This window comes from Bactrocera dorsalis, chromosome 3, assembly GCF_023373825.1.
Source record: "Bactrocera dorsalis isolate Fly_Bdor chromosome 3, ASM2337382v1, whole genome shotgun sequence".
In the NCBI taxonomy this organism is placed as follows: Eukaryota; Metazoa; Arthropoda; class Insecta; order Diptera; family Tephritidae; genus Bactrocera; species Bactrocera dorsalis.
This window is the reverse complement of record NC_064305.1, coordinates 16,158,377-16,185,798: the sequence shown is the minus strand read 5'-3', so window position 1 is coordinate 16,185,798 and position 27,422 is coordinate 16,158,377. Positions and strand designations below refer to the sequence as shown.

At 39.6% G+C, this 27,422-nt stretch overlaps 1 protein-coding gene across 6 annotated transcripts in view; it reads right to left on the bottom strand.

Annotated features, from left to right (window-relative positions):
• The window catches only part of LOC105226305 (protein charlatan), a 51,455-nt gene extending 24,574 nt beyond the window's left edge, over positions 1 to 26,881 (bottom strand). For 3 of the 6 annotated variants that reach the window (XM_049451611.1, XM_049451610.1, XM_049451612.1), the window contains exon 1: positions 11,174 to 11,687. The gene's annotated coding sequence lies outside the window, so the exon portion shown is untranslated. Of the gene's footprint in view, positions 1 to 11,173; positions 11,696 to 26,242; positions 26,392 to 26,461 lie in introns of those variants that run through there. The other 3 variants (XM_049451609.1, XM_049451614.1, XM_049451608.1) reach the window with 3 other exon arrangements.
• Between the last annotated feature and the right edge of the window lie 541 nt (positions 26,882 to 27,422).

Genomic DNA, 27,422 nt, shown 5'->3' with positions numbered 1-27,422 from the left:
ATGTTGGGGTCGCGCCACGGCGTTGTGACTGCAGGCCAGCAAGGCGCGTCAAGGCAAGGTGCTGCTGATGGCGCAGCTGTTTTAGCATGCTGCTATTTAAGTAAATGTATGCGCGCGCTTACCCCACCAAACGCTGGGCTCACCACCACAACAACACAACCAACAAATGAACGTAAGCGTTGAGCATCATTAACATTATTATCGTCAGCAGTAAAGTTTCGACGCAGCGTCAGCAATGCCAACAATGTTTTGGCCGATTTTTGTCTCTTCTCCACTTGGCTTGATGCTGTTATTGTTGTTGTTGTTTATATTTTGGTAATGGGTGGGTTGGTGATTTTTTGTATATTTAATTTACGTTGCCGACGACAGTGGTGATGCGCATGACGCTGTGTGTGCGCGTAACAGACGCTAGCTGTGTAAGACGCTTAATGGTCGCGCTTTGTGTTTTTCACTCCGCGGCACGCCGCGCCGCGCCCGTTTTTCATATGCCAGCGATATTTACTGTTGTATGTATGTGCGTCTGTGTGTACGCGGTTTGGCTTGAAGACAAGCTAAAAATTGAAAAGTAGTTTAACCGCTTTGATTGGAACGCAAAGGCATTTCGTACGCCGGAATACGTTTATACACCAGCGTTTTGAAGGCAATCGTGATGAAGATGGCATGCTGCTGACCAAACCTACACTATAGCTCGACACATGACTGACAGGCAGTTTGGTTGGCATGACAGTATGCCGTCACTGACGCGACGCTGCGATTGCGGCTGCTGGTGGGCGGAAAATTGATGATTCAAGGGCGCGCATGCGCACAGCGCACATACGCGCAGTAAAAAAGGTATTGTAGCTGCGCGGCAAGACAGCGCAATCTTTCATATGTAAATTATAAAGCATGTAAAAGCATACATATGTACGCGCTGCTATGCTACATACAAAACATAAAGCGCAAAGCATATGCTTAGCCGCGGCCATATTAAAACCGAAAGCGATTTCACCAGCGCAGCTAGCAAATGGCGCGACAATGAGGCGCAAACGAGCCAATGTGCAACGCGTAGCAGCAAATATTGAAAGCAAAAGCAAAAAACGCGCAGACAGCAGGTGCAACCCCAAAAAGGCAGACAATTATTTCACAGAGCAGCAACAGCAGTGCAGCCTCAAGCAGTCAGCACTTGCCGGCATGCTGCACTTGCACGCACAACTCGCATTTACGCCTGTGTCATATGCGCTGGGTTTATCTCTATATATAGTATATACACATGTACGCCACAGCACCTACCCCCGCTCCACAGCGCGCACCCATCGCGCTATTTGGCACACACAAACTGCACGATCCTTGATCCTCGTTTCGTGTGTTTGCCATCCCCTTTTCTATGTAATTCATTTGATCCGCTTTGCTGCCCGTACGGCGTCTCCTTAGCCGCACTTAAAGGCAAACAGCCGCACTCATTAAGGAGCGCTGCAGCGAAGGACAACGCTTTCTTCAGACGCGACACAAGACTAGGTGGCTTTGTCGTCTTCTAAGGACGGTGTAATGGTGTTTGTGTGTGTCTGCATTTACTGTTGCTTGCAGCGCAACACATGTTCCTCAGTGAATTATAGATCGTCTTAATGATCTTCCTGTGTTTTGCCGCACTTTTAGGGGTGACTTTACCCTGCTGTTTGTTGTTGTTTTTTTCGCTTTTGTATTTTCTTCTTTGTTTTGCCTCTTTTTGCTGTGTTTCTTCAACATCCATGCTCAGCGCGCCTTGTGTGTATTGTTCCAGAGCCTGTCGTTTATGCGATCCTCCCCATTTCTTCCTTAAAGCGTTCACTTTTTTCTTCTAAAAACGCTCGCTTTGCTGTTATTGTTGTTGTGGGCGATTCTTTACTTAAATTTTTGGTGAAATTTTGCTATTTGCCTTGCTTACTATAATTGCAAGCGTAACGGCTGTAATTCTTGAGACAAAAACACTAATCCAAATCTGCTGTGCGTGGAAAATGAAACTCATTAGTTAAATGAGGCCTACTTGCGTAGAGGTTCCTTTTTAATAATGATTAAAATGTTAGAAATATTAAAAAGTCTCTCCCACGCTTCTACTTAGCAGCTGTTTCTAAGCGTGCAAAAACCGTAAGAGCCCACTCGGGCGGTATACCTCGTATAAAAAACCTCGTTTTTGACAGAGGATATTGTTGAAAACATGCCAGTTCAACGCTGAAGACATAGCTGAGTAAAAAATTTAGCTTCTATATAAACTAAAGATCACTGAAAGATCGGTTGTCCTTTCTATTTAGTCTTCTCACGCTTCTACTATCTTACTTTTGACGTAGGATTTTCCGAGACACGAACAGTGTTGCTCTGTAAGCTTAAAAATAGTGCAGTTTAACACTGACGGCTTCTCTGAGCAAACAATAAAACCTCTTCATAATCAAAAGATCACTTCAAGATCGGCTCACTCACTGCAGACTTCTCTTAGTAAACAATGGAACCTCTTTATAAACTAAATATCACTTAAAGATGGAAACTCTTTTCTAGTTAGTCTTTTCATGCTTCTGCTATCTTACTTGACGTAATCTATCTGTTAATCTATAAGGTTTAAGATAGTCCAGTTGAAAACTTCTCTGAGCAAACAATATAACTTATGTATAAACTAAAGATCATTTAAAGTTCGGATCTCTTTAAACGTTTTCGCGCTACTGCTAGCTAGGTTCTTTGAGATTAGCCGCCATAAATGTCAAAAGTTATAGTGTTCCATTTGTACTCTGAGGTGATATAAGAGCCTAACTTCAACTAATACGATTAGCATATGATTTTCATTAGCGATCTACATTAAGACACAGCCCTTAAGTTTCATTTTGGCAATGAATTTTATATTATATATTGTTTCAAGTACAAATTATCATTAACTTAACTGATTTTTCTGAATTTGCTGCCTCAACTAGAACAATTTTTAATACGCGATCCAATAGGACTAATAATTTGAGTCAAAACTGACTAATTTCTAAAATCCCCTTTATGGTTTTACCAAAGTTATGTGGAGAAAGACTTGGAGTAAAAAAATAAAAAAGAGATAGGGAAGTTCAATTCAATTCAATTGAATTCAAACTTAGTACAACCAGCTTCCATTCTGTAGCCAATATATTTTACAATAATGCTCCAGATATGTTGAGCCAACTTAAAGATTAACTAGTTTTCCATTTGTTTTCTCATACCATTAATCAGCCTAACTTCTCTTATCATGACTGGCACATTATTTTCATAAGCGATCTACATTAAGAAATGGATAAGATCCATTCATTCATTCTGGTAATTAATTGTTAGTCTTATATTGCTTCAAGTCCACAATATGACTAACTTAACTGATTTTCCTGAATTTGCAGCCTCTCCTAGAACAATTTTGAATACGCGATCCAATAGGCACAAGAATTTGAGACAAAACTAGCTCATTTCCAAGCTCCCTTTTTTGATTTTACGGAAGTTGTTTGGAGAAAGAATTTTATGGAATAAGCGCGGAAGAATAAAAAGTAAAAAGGGTAGGAAATAGCTTTTAAGAATTATTTTTTTTAATTAGTGCATGATGGGGTATTAGCTTAGAATCTTATAGAAACAAACGTCCACTCTTCAGACAAATTAATTATTTTTAATTGTGCTCAACATAGATGGAGCGCTCTTAAAGATCAACTTGCATTGGATTTCGCGTTTTGTCCGACTACATTTCCAGAAAGTGATTATTGCCATTTCCGCAGCACTCCAGCCAGCACACAGATCGTATTTGACCTTCCTGCGCAACCCAAATTATAATTAAATGCACGCCAGCAGAGCGTCCGAACTGAAGAATGCAATGTACACACAAGACCGTCTAGCCGAGCCGTTTTTTTTCAGAAGCAATTATCACCCAACGCGGTCTACGTTGAAATATGCCACAAACGCGCGCGCTGAACAAACACCCTGCGAACGTGGATTCTTTTCACGAAAGGTGCAATCAACGGCATCTTTAGTGTGATGGAAAGAAAACCAAATGCAGGCAAGCAGGCAGGGCAGGTAACCTTGCAGGCCACGAAGGTGCCGATGCCGGTGTCAGTGCCTTTGCGCCGCCGCACACAAGCCCAGCGCTACATATAAATATTTATTTTCTTATAAATTGTTTTTGTTTTTTGGGTGAGGCTCGCTGCCAATCTGCGTATTTGTGCGGCTTTTGTCTCACACACGCACAAGCAGCGCGCACAAAAGGGACGCATCTGCCCTGTCGGGCACAACAGACGCGGCGAAAGCAGTGAGCAGCAACGGCCAACTGTGTAGTAGGTGGTTTGGTTGATGTCTGTGTCACTATTTTTTTCCGTCCGAACCGAGAACCTTCAAGCGCGTCGCCGACGACGTCACTCATCCGGCAATAATGCGGCCACCATCAGTACCATCAGCGCAACAACCACCACCGCCACCACCACGAGCAAAGCCAGGTTTTGCTTTGCATTCGACATTTAGCGCACAATAATGTTGGGTTTGTTGTTTTTGTTGTGCTTTATTAACTATGCTTTTTTTGGGTTTATCAATTCGGAGAAACCACCTACCTAACTGAGCAACTATCGCGGGTACAAGCAACCAACCCAACGGCGCATACACCTACAAGCGCGCAACAACAACACAACACAGCAACGCCAACGCCACCACCGCGCCACAGATTTTCTACATTCACACACGCACACACATACAAGCGCGCGCTTCAAAAAGAAGACGGATATGAACAAAGAATGAATATGGAAAAAATTAATGCGTTGGGCTGTTGAAAATTGAGACCCACAAGCAAAAAAAAAGTGAAACAAAAAAAAAAACAACACAAAAGGGGAACGCGCGTTTGGGGAGTATATGTGTAGCGGCAGTGCGATACGATGAGGCGAGGTCGTTTGCTGACGCGCTTTGTTGTTATTAACTGGCGTTGGTGATGCGATGGTGGTGCCGATCATCAACACCAACTTGCCAAGTAACAGATTGCGGGCGGCCGAACGGCCAAAAGAAGTTCAAAAATGAGAAAAAAACGGCACGACAAAGGCAGACCAAAAATATGATGATGACGGCGACGTCGACTATGACAAACACAACAGCAACAACAACAATGCATTTGTATGGAGTGTTAAGCAGATGAAGAAGTATGGCTGGCAATTTACAAAAATCCCCGCAACAACTACAATGACGCGCAGATGATGACAACCCAACCCAACGCTTAGCAAGCCAAGGCAAACCGAGGCACCAATACCAGCGCAATACAGCAGGGCACGAAGACACCAAGCCACCAAGCCACCAAAAACTCAACCCAACCCACGTCAGACGCATTGGCAGTCAGTCACACAGCCGATCATTCGGCGCAGACGTGGGACGGAAGCAGACGCTGCGGGCGGCGACAAGCGCAAGAGACGCGCAAACGTGTTTCAGCGGCTGACAAAAACACGCAGGCAGGAAAGATTGGGCTGGTTGCGGGCGTTAGCAGCATAGGGGCTTATTACTACTGCCTACTGGCTTTCGCTTACTTTTTTTAAAGCATACATTGTTAATGGCACGGAAATTGTAGAAAGAGCGTCCAAATTGGGGTGGAAGATCCGCATTATAGGCGAGTTTTTGCGCCTTTGTTTCTTTCACCAGCACAACACAACACAACACAAAAAGGGGTCCCTACGCATATGCGCCCAAAAGCGGATAATAATAACAACACAGCAATGCTGCAAAAAGCAGCAACAGCAACAGCAGGTAAAAAGGTGCAACGTCGCGACAGCTGCAGCGCTGGCAGGTAACTAGCAGGTAGCGCGTTAATTGTATTGGAGTGCGGTTGGGTTAAGAGAGAAAAGTAGAGTAGGGTCGAGTAGAGTAGGCTTGAGTAGAGCAAGACAAGGCAGGGTAGGGTAGGAAGTAGGGTAGCGCACAGGTCGGGTCGCCTCAGTTGGAATGTTTACAGTTCGTGACGAGTGCGAGGTGAACACGATAATAGCTGTGGCGGTGGTGGTGGCTCTACATAGTGCCTCACTCACTTGCCACAAGCGTTCGCAATGCAACAGGAAATTCTACACACATACACACACCGCCGCGCAACAATGTACGAAAAATAACAATGATTTCGATTTATTTTTGACCATTTCAACTTCGATGAGATAGCAATTTCGGCCGGCGCGCATTCGCAACGCCACCAAATCCTTTCGAGTGGCGCGATCAGCCAAGAAAATAACCCTCGAACACCATACACTTATTTGCGTCTGCATACTTTGTTGCATGCAACAAGCAGTGTGCGCATAAGTGTGCGCGGGCAAGCGTAAACCCAAGCAGGTAGCTTCAAGCGCTCGGTACTGTATCTAATTACGTACGCGAGTGTGTGCATATGTGCCGACGCACCCCACCCCAAATATTCGTGCAACATGTGTTGTCGTCGCTGTCGCTGTTGACGGCGCAGTCTTGCAAATGGGCACGGGAAGTGCGTAGTAATTGAATTTCTTTGTTCAACGGCTTTGTGCCACACAACGGCCAGGCGCAAACGACACAGCTTGCCAGACAACGGAGGGGTCGTATGACCATAAATAAATATGTATGTGTATATGTATGCTATTTTTATAGCGAACTGTATGTAAATATGTCTGCACAGGACATCCTGCGGCGACTTTCCCTCCATTCTCTCCATTTGCCGCGTGAGAAAGCCTTCAGCGCTACTTGTGGTATGCGCACGTAGAGCCACCGTGTAGTTGTGGGGTTTCGCTTCGCCTTCAGGATGCATGCAACAGTGTTGAAACATTAAACCCATTTAATAAGTAATTATGGCGGTATCGAATGGCAACAGGTTCGCGCAATCGAGAATGTTGCTTGAAAAGTAATGAAAGTTGGGGTTTCGTAGGGTTCGGGACACATGGGATTGTGGTGAAAGTGGCGAGGAAAGTAGGATTGAGAAGCTTAAAAGCGGAAATTTGCTTATTCCAGGCACAACTCTCTAGGACGATGGATTTGAGGTTAGTTTCAAACTTAGAAGCGAAGCGAACTTTTGAAGGGTTTGATACGCTGTAGGACGATAGATTTGAGGTGAGTTTCAAACTTAGAAGCGAAGCGAGTTCGGGACGCATGAGATTGTGGTGAAACTGTCGAAGAAAGTTGGATTAAAAACCTTAAACGCGGAATTTAGCTTAAAAAAGTAGTAAACCTGCCGAGAAGAGCGTCCATCCAAGGCACAACTGTCTAGGTGGATGGATTTGAGGTTAATTTCAAACTTAAAAGCGAAGCGAACTTTTGTAGAATTCGGTACGCATGTGCTTATTGCATCCTCAACTCTCTGGGATGATATATTTGAGGTTAGTTTTAAACTTAGAAGCGAAGTGAACTTTTAAAGGGTTCGGTACTTATGATATTTAGCTGAAACTGTCGAAGAAAGTAGGATTAAGAAGCTTAACAGTGAATATAAGGCCTCAAAAAATAGCTACACTGTTTAGAAACGAGCCTAATGCAGTCTCAATCTGCTAGGACGATGGATTTCGGAATAGTTTCGGACTTAACAGCGACTTTTATGTAAAGTTTTAACGCCTTAAAATTGAATTCTGACCAGCCGTGTTTACCGTTTACGATTCGGACTGATGCATGCCTTTCTTCGAACAATTTAAGCGTGAAAACTGTGTCCTGATTAACTGCAGAGATCAATCTCTGCTTCCACTCCGTTTAAGCTACAAGTGGTTGAAACCAATCATCAGTACTTTGGAGCTCTTTGACACATCTGCCGAACAATAGTTTAGGTTTATGATGTATCAACCCTCCGCGAACCTTCAAAATCCCAATGCTTTCAAGGCACTAACACAATTAAATTCTTCTGAGAAATAGACAAAAACTCAAAGGCATAGAAGTGCACGAATTACACAAAAAGAGCAAACCAAAAAATGAAAGCGCACCAAATGCCAATACACAACACGAACGACTCACCGACGCGCACAAGGAACCGAATGTCAACAAAAAAAAATTGGAAAATTTTCAAAACACACGCGCATTTGTACGTTTGTAAGTGATGTGTAGGCATGTCGCCGGGACTGGGTTGGTTTTTTTTACAAGCAAGCAGGCCGACAGCGCCAGAGACAAGGCACGCAAACAGACGAACCAGCAAGCATTTTTGGGGTGGAAATGCGAAAGTAAAAAAAACCAAGAAAAAGCAACAAACAAAACAACGATCGCAGTTTGGTAAGCTGACGCACGGCAGCCGACGTCGCTTAGGCAGCTAGTAACGGCGAAAGTCAACGTCAATGCGAGCGTCAGCGTTGACGTTCGGTTAGACGACAGTTGGCTAGTTGTTGGCTGTTGGTGGTGGTGCCATACATTTCGCTTGGCAAATTAAGAAGGGCCTAGAAGCAGGGACAAATGGAAAAAAGAAACATAGCCGGCATGTGAATGAAATGTTGTGGGTTTAATAGTAATGTCAGACGTGGTTGGGAGGGTCAATATGGGTGGTAACTGGCAGTTGGGTCTAACGTTTATGGAGTATGATTGTCTGCAGCTGGACTTGTATGGCTACTGACGGCTAAACGGACAGATCAAAAAGAACTAACGACTCTCTTATATTGTGATTAGAAGGCCGTAGATGCATCAGTATGCAGACGAAAGTTGGCGAAACCCGGGAGGAGCGAGTTATTGAAGTCATAATGGTTGGTCAGCAAGGAGAAGCAATATAAAAATGTAACTGTATTCGATCCACATGATATACATATGGAGTAAATATGCATGAGCCTACCAGCGGGTGGTAAGCGTCTTTCTATGAAGCCGACAGACGCTGGCGCAACATGTTGATTAGTCCACTTGAGTTGAGCAAACTGCGAAGAGAGAGAGATTGTGCCACAGCTAGCCCACCATTATCGAACAGTTACTTTCAAAAAAAACTACCAATACCACGCTGTATTGGCATTTTCGCCTAGGGTTGTCGTAGGGTGTAATAAACCCAATCGAATCGAAACTGCGTTGCATTTCTGCACAAGTCTGGGCAGCGCTACCCTCTCTTATGATGTTAGCTCAAAAAAGAGGGCACACATGCTACGCTGTCTTTGTGTAGACTTTAGACAGCAGCGTTGCGATTTTATGACCAAACCAACTCAACTATTCATTGTAACGCCGTTGGGGAGGATTGGCAGTGACTTGGATGAGTGCGTGTGTGCGCGCTCGTATGTGGGTTGCAGCTGCACCACGTACACTAAACTAAACTACAACAAAACAAATCACACATACACAAACAGACAGTAAAGTGTGTAGAATATACCTTGTGGCGAAGGTAGAGTGAGGCAGAAGCAACAAGCAATTTCCGCCAAAGCGTTGAGCGTTGGCGTTGGAGTAGTAGTAGCGCATAAGAGGGAGAATATACGAGCCGAAGAGGAGATGGAAAATATGCGCATTGCACGCAACCGGGCATAACTCTTGACTACACACACACACACATACATCAGCATTTATGTACATAGTTTTGTTTGACTGTGCGGTGGTTGAGTTTGGGTTGACTGCTGCGCCGTTCGTAATGGGCAAACTGCCGACAGGTAGAAAATCGAGCAGCGTAGGCAATTAACGAAACGTTAGTGAGGTGTTAAATATAAAATTTCGTATTTCTAAGAAGCTAATGCGGTGAAAATTTCATCGGCAGTTGAAATTGCTGAAATTGTGTGTGCGAGGCTGCTGTGTGGCGGAGTACCTGTGTAGTGGCCTTGAAATGCCAGCGCTAGGAACTAGTACAAGATATTAACAGCTGAGTTAAATAGTGTATGTGTGAATGTGCGCAAAATTGCAGTGACAGCACAGTTGCACTACAGTAAAACCTGTTTATATATGACTCGAGTTCCTCTTTAGAACTAATTTTTTTGTAAACGCGATCTAGTCTCTCAATTTTTGCGCTATCGTTCTGAAATTTTGCACACATTCATTTCTCGCAAAGAAGTTGCTCATTTGTCGGAACCGCCGATATCGGATCATTATAGCATATAGCTGTCATACAAACTGAACGATCAAAATCAAGTATTTGTATGGAAAACTTTTTTATTTGACAAGATATGCTCACGAAATTTGGCATGGATTATTGTACAAAGCAACACTATAATCTACAAAGAAATTGTTTAGATCGGACCATTATAGCATATAGCTGTCATACAAACTGACCGATCAAAATCAGGTACTTGTATGGAAAACTTTTTCATGTGGCGAGATATCTTTACAAAATTTGGCATATATTATTTTCCAAAGCAAGGCAACAATCTCCGAAGAAATTGTTCAGATCGGTTCACTATAGCATATAGCTGTCGTACAAACTGACTTTTTAAAATCGAAATAAACATCTTTTTATATCTTATAAAGAGCTTTTTATAAAATTTTATGCTAAATCAATACATCTGTGAAAGGTATTTAGCTTCGGCTCCGCTGAATTCAAGCTTTTAATATGTTTTTAAACGATTTCAGTGATTCACTTGGGGTAATTTCGTTAGAAAAAAGTCTAAAATACTTCATGTCTTCTAGGAACTTAGATAATCCAAGCTTAATTGTTCCGAGACGAAGCTTTTTACCATTTCACAATTTTACGCCATTAAAATTTTTCAACTGCATGTTGAGATATATTTTTTAAATTGAAATTTTTTTTAGAAAATTCTAAAATGCTGACTTTATGAGCTTTGAAATATGTAACTTACTATTGCGAAAGCTGGATTATCCAAATCAAAGTTAAAAATAGCAGAAGAGATAGAAAGACCTTACTGTATAAAACTTTTTTCGTGCGACCCTGTTGTATATTGTAGAGAAGGCACTTGCGGATCTTATTATTACAGCTTAAAATCACATACAACATAATTTTTTTTTAGCTCAGCTTTATATAAAATCTCAAAATCCCTTAGAAAATAAGTGTATATAACTTCCTTTAGCTGACCTTCGAAATTTTTAAGCAAATTTAAACTTTTCAAAGGCTTTGCACGTCACTTTTTACTTGTGAATTAATTTTTTGCACATTTCTCTGTAATACTTGGAAATCACGGAGCTAAAAAATATTAAAAACCCTTCAACGAAGTATTTTTGGAATATTTTCTATTTATGCTCACATTTTTTTATAAAAAAAATAATTTATTTCTAAAACAAAAAAGGCAAATATTTATAATTCAAAAACAAAACATAACTTTTTTCGAGTAAACCGTAAAAAATAAGTAAATAAAAATCCAAAAAAATCAAAAATAAAACATACCTTCTATCAAAAAAGTCAAAATATCCTTAAACCGCTTATAAACACCAAAACTGCGTCATTTTACTGCATGCAAGGCACTTAAGGGGGTGGCAGCACTAACAAACTTTCAAACCACCGTTATGTTATTTTTGTTTATCTGCTGTCAAACTAATGTATTTTCGCAAAAATAAACTCAAAAAATCACTTTTTAATTCAAAAAACGAAACTTCAACAATTGTTTTCATTAACAACACACACACACACACAATGTTAGTTACACTTCCTCTACACACTTTGTGTTGTTTAATGTTAAAATTCCGCACTTTATATATTTCTATTAAAAAATATTAATTTTTGTTTTGCTTGTCACTTGGCAATTGTATATTGAAACACTTATTATAATAATAATAATAATAAAAGTTATGGTAGACAGTGGAGCGACGCACTTGAAGCACATGCGAATTATTTTTGCCGCTTCACAAAAACACAACAACCGTTCACTTCAATAAATTCCGACAAACTGTGCAGGCGGTAGCGTGAGGCTGAGCGCCTACCCCAGCGCGCTGTTGGCGTTGAAAATTGAAAACGAAAAACTCGCACAAAACAGAAAGCAGAAAATGACAACGGGCTGCGCCGAGACGCCGTCGAGTGTCAACACAAGCATTCACACACACACACACTCATGTATGTAAACGGGACGGGTACGCGCAGGCAGTCAGTCACACAGTCGGCGTAGTCAGCGACAGCGGCTTTAAGAACCATTGTGCGCCTACGCCGCCAGCAACCACACCAGCCGGCCCAGCAGGCTAACGCATTGCCGTCGCCAGCCACCTTACGCCGAATGATCGCACAAAGCGGAATCGGAAGAAAAACAACAAAATTGCAAGCGTGCACAACAAAGGGTACGCTGTGAGGTGCGGCGCGACGCGGCTGGGTTGTGCTCTGCGACGCGTACTGCGGACTTTGTATACAGCTACCTCCTACTTACCTACCTAATTTTTTTATGTTAACCGTCTACAACAAAAATATATGTATGAAGAACATTGGCGGCTTCAACTTCAACCCACCCGCCTAAAGCGCAAAATACAAAACAAAAAAAGAATAGAAGAAGCAATCAATGTCTGATGACGCACAGTGGTGCGAACGACGAAAGTTTGTAATGAATAAGGGAAAATGCTTCTTTCGAATGATTTTGCTGGATATTTTGGGTATGAAATGCGTTCTTGCTCCACGCGTCCCGATAAAACTGAATTGCTTTCGCATCGAGCCACGATTGTGACCGAATTTGAAGCCAAAAGCGCAATGAATACCATTGATCAATCACCGTATTCACCAGATTTGGTTACGTGTGATTTTTTCTTGTTCTCAAAACAAAAATTGCCGTTCTGTGACCCACTGAAGGGACTGAAGGCAATCTCAAAAAATGCTTATGAAAAGCGCTTCAAGGACTGGTAAAATCATTGACATAATTAAGTTTATTACATTTGCTTGGGATTACTTTGACGGCGACAAAATAAATATTGATGAATAATTAAATATTTTATGTGGCATTATATAGATAAGTCATTATGTAGAAAGAGGTATTTTTTCATTGAGAACGCCTTGGAAGGAAAGTTTTCAGCAACAGCAATATTTTTTCTGGAGAAATTTTATTTTTTATTGTCTTATTTAATTCTTTAACACATCTAGAATATTGTTTTATAAGCTCAATTTCATTCGAGCAAGACTTTTGTTTAAACAGCCTTGAAAAGTTTCGAGCTCGAGGTCAATCACAGAAGCGCGTTTTTCTCGAAACGGTGTTTTCTAATCTTAATGAAATTTACACAGGTCTCCGAAATATAATGTATAAGTTCTTTAACACAAGGTTTCTTAATTACAAATATTAAAAAACTCCAAGAAATGTTTACCATGTTTTATCAAGGGACTGCCGCAAATGACGTCCTAATAGTCATGTTTTGAAAATTTTTCTTTGAAAAATTCACAAAATTTTGACGTACTTCAACGTATCTGTTAGAATCAAACAGAGAAAACAGGCCGTTTATTGCTCGAGGAAACCAATGAATCCCTTAAGGGGTTATATACTGTTCGAATTTTCAAAAATCGTTTTTTTTTATTTTATTTTCTTAATATACATATGTATATTTAAGTACTACGAGTAGTATTGAGTGCTTTCGAAGTTACGCGCAACTTCGAAATGGCGTGTCAGAGTGCTTGGAAGTACCAGGTCGAACTTGAAACGCGTTTTTCTCAAAAAGGTTTCAAAGACGGTAACCAATATTAGGTACTCAACCGATTAGTCTTAAATTTGAACACGAGCTTCTGACATATATTTTTTTAGTAATTAATCGAAGATTTTTTCTCACCGATAAATATATATATATTTTTTTAATTTAAGGCCGAAATTTTGGTCAAGAATCGATGTTTTTTAGAAACCGCTAAGTTGTCAAAACATTTTATTTCGCTCTTCCTTCGATTTGTTTTACTAGATTTAACATTACTTTAACGATTTTTTTTAATTTCAGCGGATCCAGTTTAGAGCTACAGTGGTCACCGCAAAGCCTCTATTTTAAGAGGAGCTCCCGGAAATCAGTTGTAGTTCTTAATTATCTTAATAATCAATAAAAGGATTAGCCTATAACACATTACATGAAATACACCACAATTTAGCACTGCAGGCACCACCATGCGCTGTCATTATCAACAGTATCGGCGCCGGTACCAGCTGCTGAGTGGGTGAGCAGCGAAAAAGAGTGGCTTGTGAACATGTGCGCGCAGGTCAGAGTGAGAGGGGGCAATAACAACAGCAACAGCGCAATATTGAAACAGAGTTATGCACATATGTACACACACACATACTTGTATATCGACATGCACATGTGGTCGAGTAGGGTGGGTTAACTGCATGGTCAACTGGCTGGCTGGTCGACTCTTGACTGCTTCAATAGTGCTGACTGCTGGTATGTCGGTGTACATATATACATACATATGTATGTATGTATGTATGTATGTGTGGATTTTTTGCCCCTTGAACGCTATTGCTTGCTGTTATTAGTCGTCCATGGCATGTCTCATCACAGCAAAAGCAATGCTACCGCCAGCCAAGTCGATCGGCAATCGGGCACAAAAATCACCGTGTGCAGCGCACCGGTGCGGGGTAGCGGTGCGGTACAGGTCAATTTCGTATACCAAAACACGCCTGCTCAGGTTTTATGTGGGTTGCTTGCTTTTTTGTTGTTGTCTATTTTTTTCCCAATTTTGCCGAAAGGCCATACACACATACATATGTAGCTGATGATCATGGATTTCGCTTCGCTTTTCATTTTCGCTTCCATTGAGTTGGGTTTTAGCGCTTCAGATATTTGAGTACGCACAGACATAGCTATGTACATACATATATACATGCCTACATACATATAAACATACATACATACACGTGTATATGTATTTATATAGGCATCTAGTTCAGTCGCTCAGCGTCGGTGGTGGTTGCTCGCTCCATAATGAGCCTACGAATATTCATAGACGGCGTAGTAGGTGATAAGTGAGATCGCGATTGGGCTTAGAACTTTGTATTATACAGCTACCAACGCTGCCGGCATCGTAAGGTGCAGCGAAGCGCAACGACGAGCTGAGATTCGTATACGGGGTTCTACTAGCTCGGCAAGTCGTGACTCATAGCGCCGAGAGCGCAGTTGTGCTATACACCGGCTAGTGATGCATGATAAGGGCTAAAGAGAATGCATTCTATTTTGTTTGCGGAAATCATTCAGGTTGTGGGAAGTGGGGACTCCCTGTGCAATGGGTGGCTAGCGTGACTTGCATCATGGCAATTACATTCGTACGTCACTGTTGTGATCTCATGCGGTTATTAGAAAAATATTGTTTGTTTGTTAGGAAAAATCCGGAAATAAATTAACTACTGGAATCTTCAGCTTTTTGCGCGGTATTTTACAATTGCTCGCGTTGACCTTTGAGCAAACACGTGTAGTGGGTATGATAGTGCAATGCAACTGACGTACGGTTTTACGTTGCCTTCTGGGTATACATTACATATTCAAGTGCTAATAATTGCAATGTTTTTCTTAAGTCATTTAAAATTATTTCAACAGAGTCACCGATAAATATTTAATTTAGATCGTAGGAGATCTTTGGATCTACTTGCTTTTAGCAAAGATCATCTTACCGCGGTTCTTACTGGACATTGTCTAAGTCCAGTCCATGATTATGTGGTAAGACTACTAGTAAGGAATAAGGAAACGATTTTCCACTTTCTCTGTGCATGCCCAGCCCTATCGTAGATCCGACACAGAACGCTTGGAATCCATCAAGCACCAAACCTTGAATGGAAGTCTACAAAAAGCATATCGGACATTAGTAGCTTTATCGAAACCACAAAATGGTTTGAAAGAGCAGATGAAACGTGATAGCAATAGCATAAAGGTCGACGACTAGTGTACAAAAATGGCACAGCTAGTGCAAATTGAGCCCGAAATACAACAGGGCGGCACTCCGACCTTCGGCGGTCCAGGACATTTAGTCATCTCTACACATTTGTGATAGGCTGAAAGCACTTTGTCGACTTGTAAGGGTCTTATGATCTATTATATAGGAGTTTTAGGTAACTCAACGGATCGGCGTACTAAACTAACCAACTCAGATCCCTGTTAGCAAAGACCTCTTAACCTAATCTAATTTTTGTCGTATACAACCATGGATTGTAAAAGCATCTCATTTCCCCACGAATAAGAAATGATTCGGAAAGTATCGTGTAACCAGCCACATTGTTGATATTTCATTCCCCAGATCCAGCCAATGTAAGGCTTTTGCTTCAACCGGATCGTAATTGGAACATTTTTGGTGATGATTATACTGACTGGATGCCATTCCATACATATACCTCCTGGTTCATAGTAATATTAGGTATAGGTTCAGTTTAATTTGAGCTCGTCATAAAGGACCTCACTGCTTTTTGTGAACTTTAACAACGACTTGATATCTAATTTTGATTCTTTAGCTAGTACATTGAAATGTGAAGCTCCCAAATATCTAGATAATGGTGGACAGAAGCAGAGGAGGTGTTGCAGTACTTCTTTCATGCCTACTTCGCTCCACTTTCCGCATGTAACGTCATACCTAATGCCCATCCGGGTCGCATGTGATGCCGGTAAGTTGTGAGCTGTGATTAGACCAACAACCGTCCTACAATCTTTTCAAGATCATATGAGTAAAAAGCATCCCTACTCCCTCTGATCTGTCTATCTGGTTTGTGAATTAAATTGGATATATTTAGCATAGTTAGAATGATTTGATTGAGGTCAAATATGCACCATTTTGCTCGATAATTTTTTGCCTTTGAAACGTAATTTCATGATATCATTTTCATAGAAACCTTTCCCTCTATTGGGCATTAACAAGGAATAGGTAGTTATCACTTGTTGTCAGGTCAGCACTAGAAGTCGGATGCATAAGAACCTATCAAAGAAGATCCCGGGGCTTTTAGCGATTCACAATCGATTTGTGTGAACTGGCGTTGTCCTGATGGAACACAATTCCAATCCTTTTGGCCAAAGCTGACATCTTCGGGGCGATTAATTTCTACAGACGGTGCAATTGTTGATAGTGCAGTTCTGATTTAAGAGTTTAGCCGTAGGGTCCGCTCTTAGCAGATGGTTCCTTGTCAAACCCAACAAACACATAAAAAACCGTGTAGAAAATGCGGATTCTTTTAGGGAAGTAAGCATCCACTCTAATAGCAGAGCCGCTATACAGGGTTTGAGCTCGATCACAGTGAGCTCAAAGCTAGTCAAGGAACTCACTAGCAGTAGCATCAAAGTACTTCCATTATTCGTGGTCTCACTAGTAATCAAGGCTTCGTCGGAGATGTCACAAATTATCACCTTGACGAGGTCTGAGGTTTCAGAAAATGAAACTCCCTATCGTATGACCTTTTCAATCTATTGCTGGAGCAAATAATACGAGCTGCAGTGCTAAATAGTGTACGTACAATCCTCTATAAGAGTGCACAACTAAATAGAGAAGGTACAATCTTCTATAAGAATGTATAGCTGTTGGCGTACGCCGATAATATTGATATATTTCTGCTTTCTCCAGACTGGATAAGGAAGCGAAGCGTATGGGTCTGGCCATCGCATTCGCGACTTGACTCGGACGTCACTGTTGACAGTCATAACTTGACAGTTGAAGACTAACAGTTGTAGATAATTGTGTCAATCTTGGAAACAGCATCAACATCAACAACAACATCAGCCTTGAAATCCAACGCAAAAACACTCTTGCAATCAGGTGCTACTTCGGACTGAGTCTTCTCCCGACGAACAAAGATCAAACTCTACAAGTCCCTCATCATATCCGCCCTGCTATAACGCGCGGAGGCATGGTCAATGACATCATCTGAAGAGTCGGTGTTAGGAGTGTTCGAGAAAGAGGTTTTGCGGAAGATTTATGATCCTTTGGCAAAGGCGAGAACCGCAGTCGTTGAAACGTTGAGCTGTACGAGATATATATGACGATATTGACATAATTCAGCGAACCAAGAAACAATGGCCGCGCTGGCTAGGTCATGTTGTCCGGACAGATGAGCACACTCCAGCTATGAAAGCTTTTCTCAACTACCTCATACACTGACTCACTGGTCCATTGACGCGGTACAATTTAGTAATGGAAATTCCACAAAACGAGCGCGCGTCGCAAAACGTGTAGTGCAAATCACCTTACTCAGTGAAATTGAAAGTCACAATGACCAGCCCGATAGGTGATGCATAGACGCTGAGCGAAGTGAAGTGAAGTGAACGCGCCGGTAGCAACCAAGTAGGCAACACAAGCGCGGCGGTAGCGGCGCATAGCAGCTCTCGGCCACTTTCGTCATCAAACAACGAATGTCTACCGCGCATACTTAGTTACACATGTATGTATGTATGTATGTATGTTTGCATGATACAATGTACAAAGTCAACAAAATGTGAGTATAAAACTAGTTAGTGAATGATCAGCAATGTGGGCAACAACAAAAAACGGTAACATTGAAAGAGTCACAACAAAGTGGATTGCAGCATCCGCACGTCAAGAGTTCCCTATATTTAACGTACAATAAATGCAATACATCAGCGACTCAGTGCATATGCATGTGTGTGAGTGTGTGTGTGTAGGTCAGAACCAGTTTTGCAAACTGTTGAGATTCACCTCAGGCGCTCACAGCAACAACACGGCACTGCACCTACACTCCACCGGCCCGCATTTGGACAGGAAAAACGTATCGTATGGTTATGAAATTTGTTGTTGTTGTAGCGTTATTCTTGTACACCCGTCTAGCCGTCTAGTGGCTGGTGGTTGTTGGTTGATTCGGGGGGGAATGCTTGGTACTCTTACGTGCGTATGCGCATGCTGTAAGTGTACGGCGATCACTGAGCCAACAACGGCCCGCAACGGTGTCTGTGGCGCTCGATCGACGGCTCTTTGAAGCGCAGTCTTAACACATACATGCATACATATACTTTGGCATACAGTTAACTAATATTTGGCATGAGTACGCCACATCGCCATTGGCTGCCTTGTCTTTCGTCTGCTGCGCCGTACCGGGTCCAAGTGGTGCGCCAAATGGCTACGAAGGAGTGCTGTGAACAAACACACACACACGCGCACACATGTAACTGTGATATAATGCGGCGCTGCAGCGCAAGAAGGTCAATATGAATTTACTACCGATCTTTACTCTTGTTGCACCTTTTATGCGCTTTGTAACTGCTGCAGCTCTTGTTGTTGTTGTTGGGAAACCTGTTGAGTGAGTTTAAAATTGAAATTAGGTTGTGCGGCTCAAGGAGTGCATCGTTAATGCTGCTGTGGAAAACTGGCTCGCTTGCCTTGCCAGCGAGTGGCGTCCAGTGAGTCAGTAGGGCTTCCTGGTAAACGGATGTGCTGTTATGATTTTGGTATGAAGGGGCGGTTCGCATGCTTGTCGGTGCGCATGTGCGTACGTGTTATGTGAGCTGAAATTGGGTTACGCGGCGGCGCAGGTAGTTGGTGCATCAACATGCATACATAAATACAGACAAAACTATGTTTGAGTGCCTACGAAATATTTTCATTCATAGAAATTGTCAAATGTCTTTCATGGGCCGTAGTAAAGTGGCAAGTTTCCAGCGAATGCATTAATGGGCTATTTGGCATGAGTCAGATGGATCAGTGGATGTGTCGTCCTTGTATTGCCTTGTATTTTCCAAGAGATTTGCACTAACCACAGCTTTTTATTGATTTCAGAAACAATACATCGGTCGATTGTGAGTTCTTGAGGTTTCCACTTTACAAAGAACTTCCGAAAACCTAATTTCCATGAAGGATATGCCCAACACGTTCTGTGCATATCTTTTCAATTTGTCGCTTTGGACCCCCTCTTGGACTAGGCATAAACTCGACGAACGCTGACTAATCGTCACTAAGATATATTTCTCTATAAATCGAGGAGGACGATGTGTAGCGCCATTCACTTGGTAGTGGCCAGAAACGATTCTTTTACATAAGGCTCAAACAGCTCAAGACTTCCGATTTTAGATCAAGTATCCTCCGGGATACTATAGTGGCCGTTTAAAACATATTTCTGATTTGCGTCCACGTCGCGAGGGAAAAGAAAAACAAAATTCAGACAGCGGCATAAAAGCAAGTCCTTTTCGTGCTTTAAAATCGAAGTAGAGTTGGCGTGTGTCGATCGTCTTTTCACGGGTCTTTTCCAAAATATGGCAAATGTTCTGAGGAAGATTTACGGCCCTTTACGCATTCTCAACAGCGAATACAGCAGTCGATGGAACGATGAGCTAAACGAGATATACTATACATAGTTCAACGAATTAAGAAACAGCGGCTGCGCTGTCTTGGTCATGTCGTCCTAATGGATGAAAACACTGCAGCTCTGAGTGTATTCGACGCAATACACGCCGGGGAAGCAGATCAAGACCTCCGATCTCCTGGAAAAACCAGGTGAAGAAGGACCTGGCAACACTAGGAATCTCTAATTGGCGCCAAATAATGAAAAGGAAGAACGACTGGCGCTCTGTTGTAAACTCGGCTATAAAGAAGAAGAATCGACTAACATTTGTTTTTAAATTTATCTGGAGTTCATTATTTTAAAACTATTGAAATATCACAGAAAACAAGAAACACTTAGAAAAAGTGAGGGGAGGTAAGGGAAGTTCCAGATCTAAATAGTCAGTTATTTTGGAAAACGTCCTTAGCAAAACCTGTTACCACAGGAAATCTACCAAACGTTGTTATACCAATGTGGGAGGGACCAGTGCATACCATCAACAACAAGATACTCCACTGACTCCAGGAGTTTTGCAGCCTGGTAGAGCGTTCCATCGCGTTTTGATTTTAATGTTCCTGTCCAGATCATTGTATAGTCAATGCATTTTTTTATCAATCTCGACCAAATTTTCGTGTGACAGCCGTACCCTACTCTTGCCAATCACATCCACTGTATTATTGTCCTCGACGCCTTTGTGAAGCGTTATGCAGTAGAAGTGAAGTCGTTTGTTCCTGGCGATACTGTCCGATGCAGCCTCCCAAGAGACTTCTGGTCCATATATGGACCGAGGTAATCACATTGATTGCTAAACAGATGGTGCCATTCTAGTAGCAAATGCAGACCGGGCAAGCTCGTCGGCCAGTTCATTCCAGGATATACCCTTGTGACCTGGCACCCAGATGAAGTGAATTTGGTTGCGAACTGATTGGATATTCAGCCGTTCTTTGCACTCTTGCACCAACAGCAATAGCGATTTAATATCGTAAGCTGAGATCGCTGCAAGGAACGCTTGACTATCACTGAGTATGGCGATACTTTCATTGCGTTTGTTGCGTTGGAGATTTATCTCACTCAAATATAGCAAATACTACTGCTTGGAAATGGTGGAGCCATGTGCAGAAGTTCACGCAAGTGAGGAAAGCTCTTTGAACGCCATTCACTTGGGAGTGGTCAGAAACGATTCTTTTATAAATGACTCAAGCAGCTCACGGCTTCCGCTTTTAGACCAAGTATCCTCTGGATAGCCAAAAAAACATCAGTTTGAAAGCGAGCTAAAGTGAGAAGGCGAAAAATCTCTCTCCAGGGTTATGGGCTGGGTTTGGGACGCCCTACGTAAAAAACGCCCCAAATGAAAAGAAGAAAACAGCCTCCGATGAGAGGCTTCAGCTATAACCGCCAATGCGGTGTCGACGCCAATAAATAGAACTACTTGGAAGATGCTCGGAAAACGTTACACAGGTATGGAAAGTTTGACACGAGATCCTGCGACACCTGCACCAATGCCTTACGATGTTTTCGAGCCGTCAGTGCACCATTTAATAGTGCCATCTCTTAGGAGTAGAATAAGCGTGGGGTTATTCCATTCAGCCTTACTGCCGAGGGTTGCTTCTTTGTAAAATTTATATTTTTGATAACGTCGTCACTCGGGAAGAAGCTAGTAGTAGCTAGTAGTCTTCATTTACTGGTACAAGATTAGCTTTCCTCTGCCAAAACCTTTCTGTTGGCATTTGAACTTTTTAAGTTTTCGTCTTTGTTTGATTACTAGGCGGGATGGGTGGGCAGTTCCAGTATGACCTCTAGTGCTGCCGTCGGGCACATACGCATTGCACCCGATGCACAGACGCAGCCAAGCCTTAGCAGTTTCGATAGTTGGAGTCTTACTGAAATCTGCGATGCTTTCGAAGCCTATGCCAGCGCTTCATACGTGACAATCGGTCTCACGATCGCGGTGTACAGCCACCTGTTAATTCTTGGCTTGCAGTCCCAGAGTTTTCCAAAGCGAGACCCAAATATTTGACCTTATAAGTCATCCTTGACTCTCTGCGCAAAGAGATAAGTGCCCAAGGTCCGCCAGGAAGCTTCTTGTGGTAAACGGGACGTTTCGAAGTAGTTTTCAGGATTTTTCGAAGTCAGACCCAAATATCTTTGACTCTCTTCGCCAAGGTATAGGTCCCATACTACTAAGTCTTCCGATGCAAAATTTTTATAATATTCCAATACACAATTAAAATTTAATTTTCAAATCCTAATCACTCAAGAGCTCTGAGTGGGTTAATGTGAAAAATTGCAAAGTTTGCCACTCTTTTAGATACACAAAATTCATTCAACCACAAGCAGACGCACAACCCCAATTTATATCGGTGATTTTTCATTATTCCTGCGCACACGTACAAACACAAAAACAAATACGAATACGACTACGCCAATTAATGCAAGCGAGAGCGCAATTAAGCTGCACTAAACGCACACACAAACGCGCATAGAAGCGAAATAGAGCCAAAGCAGTGGCACACTGCACGAAATATAAATTTAAATTCAAAGCGTAAACGCCAAGGCGCGCCATCTAGCGGCCAGCCAAGCGGCTTGAGTGCCATTGTTGTGGAAAACGAACAAAGCGAGCGCGCAACGGAACATAAATAAACGGTAAACAAAACAAACTCAAACTACAAGCACTCGGCGCTCAATGGCAGAGTGAATGAGTAAGAGAGTGAGTGGGATGGGTGCGTGGCGCAAGAGTGAGACAACAAGTGTGAGCGCAAATGTCTGGAGCAAAACAAAAATTGACAGAACATGGAAAGGTGCGTAAAAACAACCGCACAAGTGTGTGTGTGTGTGTGTGTGTGTGTGTGTGTGAAAGTTGAGCGCAAAGAGACAGCGTTAAAAACAGCAAAAAGCGATAAGTGGCAAGTGAATGTCGTTGGAAAGAGGAAATGCACAAACAGGACGACTAACTGTGAGTTTATATGAATGAGTGTTTGTCTGTGCATGTGTGTGTGTAAGTGGGTTGGCTGCATATTTACTTAGCTGTATGTGTGTCAAATCCCTCTACGCTTTGTTTGCTGCTCGGCTGTGTGCAAAGGAATTGCATTGAAAAATTGTTATAGATACAATTTGTGCGCCAGCCTTTAAGTATATTAAAAATTAAGAAACCGTAGCAAGGGTGTATGGGCTAAGCAGTGCGTTCACAACACACACACCTAAGTCTGTTTGTCACTCGGCGACTGCTGACGCTTCCGGCCGCCATATGTGTGCCTACTGCTTCGAGTTGTGGGAGTTGTGGACCAAATTAAATAAATATGTACTTGTAAAAGCGAAATTAAGGCAAGCGTAAGTAGAGTTGAGTTATCGGCAAAGGCGAAAAAAACCGTTAGACAGTCGGCAGACAGCGGGCAGTGTGAGCGCGAGTGTGCTTATTTAGATTTGTGCTTATTTATGTATTTGTATTTGTACAAATGTACATTAGGGTTGCGTGTTTTTACTTAAACAATTTTTGATTAAAATTTTAAAATTGAAATTTTAATTATTTGTGAATTTCAAAATTCAATTTTTTTAATTTTTCATTGCGGTATTTAGAATTAGACATTTGAAAACTATTTATTTTTATTAACATTTCGGGATTACGAAATAAAAAAATTTTATTTAATAGTTATGTAATTAAAATAATTAATTTCAATGTTAATTAAAAAATTATGAAAAATTAATTGCAATGTTAAATCGAATAAAAATTAAACCTATTAAAATAAATTTAAATTTTAATTAAGAAAATTAATTTAATTGTTAATTAAAAAATTATGAAATATTAATTTCAATCTTAATTAAAATTAAATTAACATATTAAAAAAATAAAATAATTTTTATTGAAATTTTAATTAAAAAATTAATTTAAATATTAACTAATTAAAAAATTAAGTAAAATGGATTCCAAATTTAATTCAAAGTCAAATTAAAAATATGAAAAAATAATAAAATTTTAATTAAATTGTTAATTCAAGAAAAACAATTATTTAAATGTTAATTAAAAAATTATGAAGAATTAATTTCAATACTAAATATTTATTAATTGAAGAAATTAATTTAGATGTTAATTAAATTGTTAATTAAAAATTTATGATAAATTTATTTCAAATTAAATATTAATTAATTAGTTAAAAAATTTCGAAAACATATCTTCAATATTAATTAAAATTAAAAATAAACATATTAAGTAATAATTAAAAATTATCGAAAATTAATTTCAATGTTAATTCAAATTAAAAATATAAAAAAATAAAACAATTTTAATGAATATGTTAATTCAACAAAAAAAATGTATTAAAATGGTAATTAAAAAATTATGAAAAATTAATTTCATTACTAACTCAAATAACAATTAAAAATATTAAGAAAAAATAAAACAATTTTAATTAAAATGTGAATTAAAAAGTTATGAAAAATTAGCTAAATGTTAATGAAAAATTTATAAAAAATTAGGGTAAATGTTAAATTAAATAAAAAATTGTAAAATTAAAAAAAACTAATTGTAAGGTTAATTAAAAAAAATATTCAAAATGTTAATTAAAAAATTTTAAAAAATAAATTTTAATTATCATTAATAATATAATTAAATTAAAATTGAAAATCTTGAAAAAAAATTTATTATAATGTTAATAGAAAATTAATTTTAATGTTAATTAAGAAGTTATGAAAAATTAATTTCGGTGCTAATTCAAATTAAAATTAAAAATATTAAAAAAAAAAATAAACAGTTTTGTTTAAAACGTTTATTAAAAAATTAATTTAAGCGTTAATTAAAAATATATGAAAAATTAATTTTAATGTTAAGTCAAATTAAAATTAAAAACATAAAAAATTAAACAGCTTTAATTAAAATGTTAAATAAACATTATGGAAAATTAATTGCAATCAATTATGAAATTAAAATAAAAACAATTTTAATGAAAATGTTAATTAAAAAAAAAATTGTTTTAAATGATAATAAAAAAAACTATGAAAATTTTTTTTTATAAAAATTAATTTAAAAAATTTGAAAAAATTAATTTAAAAAAATTAATTTAATTGTTAATTAAGAAATTATGAAAAAATAATTTCAATGTTAATTTAAATTCAAATTAAAAAAATTAAAATAATTAATAAAATAACACGTTAATGAAAAAATTTATTTAAATAAGAATTCGAATTAAAATATGTACATATATAAAAGTATTAAAAAAATAAACCAATTTTCATTAAAATGTTAAAAAAATTAAAAAAAAATGTATTTAAATGTTAATTAAGAAAAATTAATTAAAAACATAAAACAATTTTAATTAAAATGTTAAAAATTTTGAAAATTTAATTAAAAAAAAATAATGTTAAGGTTTAATTAAAATGTTAAAAATTATGAAAATTTAATTTCAATGTTAATTAAAAAATAATAATTATTAAGTTTATTAAAAAATTAATTTAAATGTTCATTCAAAAATTAATTTCAATTTTTAATTCAAATTAAAATTACAAGTACTTAAAGAAATTAAAACAAATTTAATTAAAATGTTAATAAAAAAATTAATTTAATGTTAATTAAAAAAATTAATTTAATGTTAATTAAAAAAATTATGAAAAATTAATTTCAATACACATTTTAATTAAAATGTTAATTAAAAAAATTAATTTAAATGCTAATTAAATAATTTCGAAAAATTAATTGCAATGTTAATTAAAATTAATATTAAAAAAAATTAAAACAATTTTAATCAAAATGTTAATTAAATTGCTTTATATTTGCAACCCTAATGCACATAACGGTTTGTTGTTCCGTTGCATAGCGCAAAGGCCCTGCCATAGTAGTGTGTGTATGTATGTACTTGTACTTTACATGTTTGCTTGTGTGTTGCTGTGTGGTATTTAGTGGCAAAAATCCATAGAAATGCTGTCGAGTATGAGCTACAAGCAGAGCATGGCTGCGCAGCGTTTAGTCGGCTGGCTAGTCGATTTGACGACGATTCAATATTGCAGCCATAGTTAGCCAAGAGCAGTGGAGTTTTTCATTGGCGAAAAATCAATAAAAATGTTTGTATCATTTGATTTTAAAATTTTTGTCGGATTAAGAAACAGTTACATGCATACATACATTTAACTGATTGAACCTAAACATATATACATACATACTTTTACATAAATATGCTAACTATAAATATATGTATGCATACTGTTTGATGCGCGCCAGTGGCTTAAAATTTTCATTTTCATTAATTACTTAAATTAAAATTAATTAAGCGCATATTTTTGCTACTCACCAACATCGCCAAAGACATTTTCGCTGCTGTCGTCCTTGCCGCGCGCCTGCAAAATTTCACACACTGGCTATTTTGACCGCAAAGCGCTTGCTGGCGTACACGTAAACGCTTCAGAAATTGATTTCAAGCAGCCTTGTTGCAATAAATAACTAAAAATTAAACAAAAAATATAAATAAAATGAAGTTTCGTAGACACAACAGCAGCGTAAGTTTATTTACAAGTGTTTCGGACGCATACGGCGGCTTATGCCACACGCCAGGCAGCTTTGTGTGCCGCCGCCACCCAATGCCGTATGCCGTTTCTTTGACTCAGTATTTTTACTACAGATTTTTTTTCGTTTCCTGCTTTCTTTTTTGCAACACAAAAATTTTTTCTCACACTTGGCCCAAGCGTTAAGCGTTTATATGGGCACACACAACACCGTTAGCGTCTCACTTCGAGACTCGCACTCAGACTCCGTTATTATTGCGGACTCCGACGCCGTTACCGTTACCCGTCACTTTTGCCATTACACTACCAAAACCAAAGTAAGTGTTCCGCATTGTGCCGTGTGTTCCTCCTTTTGAGCGCCGCCGAGGCGCTGCCGACTCGACGCTACACCACTGCCGTTAATAAAATATATATTTTTCCTTATAACCACACACGCGCATACACTTACATATGTATATATACTAACACGAACACTAATACTAATGCAATGTTAAGTGCACACACACACACACACTGGCAAGTGTGGCGAGTAAAAAATGGTGTCTGCTCGACTACCTATGGAAAATCCGTTTGTGGCACACGCCGCTCTTAACGCTTTTGCTTAGCTTTTGCTGTTGCTACAGCCAGCTGCTGGCTGTTGGCCGCCACAACACACACTGTCATAGCAAATATGGGCAACACAACGTCGTCACAAGCGGCAGTCGGCCAGGCTGTGTAGCCTGTAGTCGGCGGCACTCACTCACGCGCAGCCGATGAGGATGAGGACGAGGACGAAGACGAGTTTGGGCGAATTGTCGAGCAAGAGCCTAGTGTTGGCCGCCCAACGCCCACACACACTACACGACACTTACACACGCACACACACGTACAGTGTGACTCTGCTGTCTGCGTAAAGCTTCGCTTCGGCTTGTTGCACGTTGTTGTTGTTTTGTGTTGTTGCTCTAACTGCTGTTAGACGTCGGCTGCTGT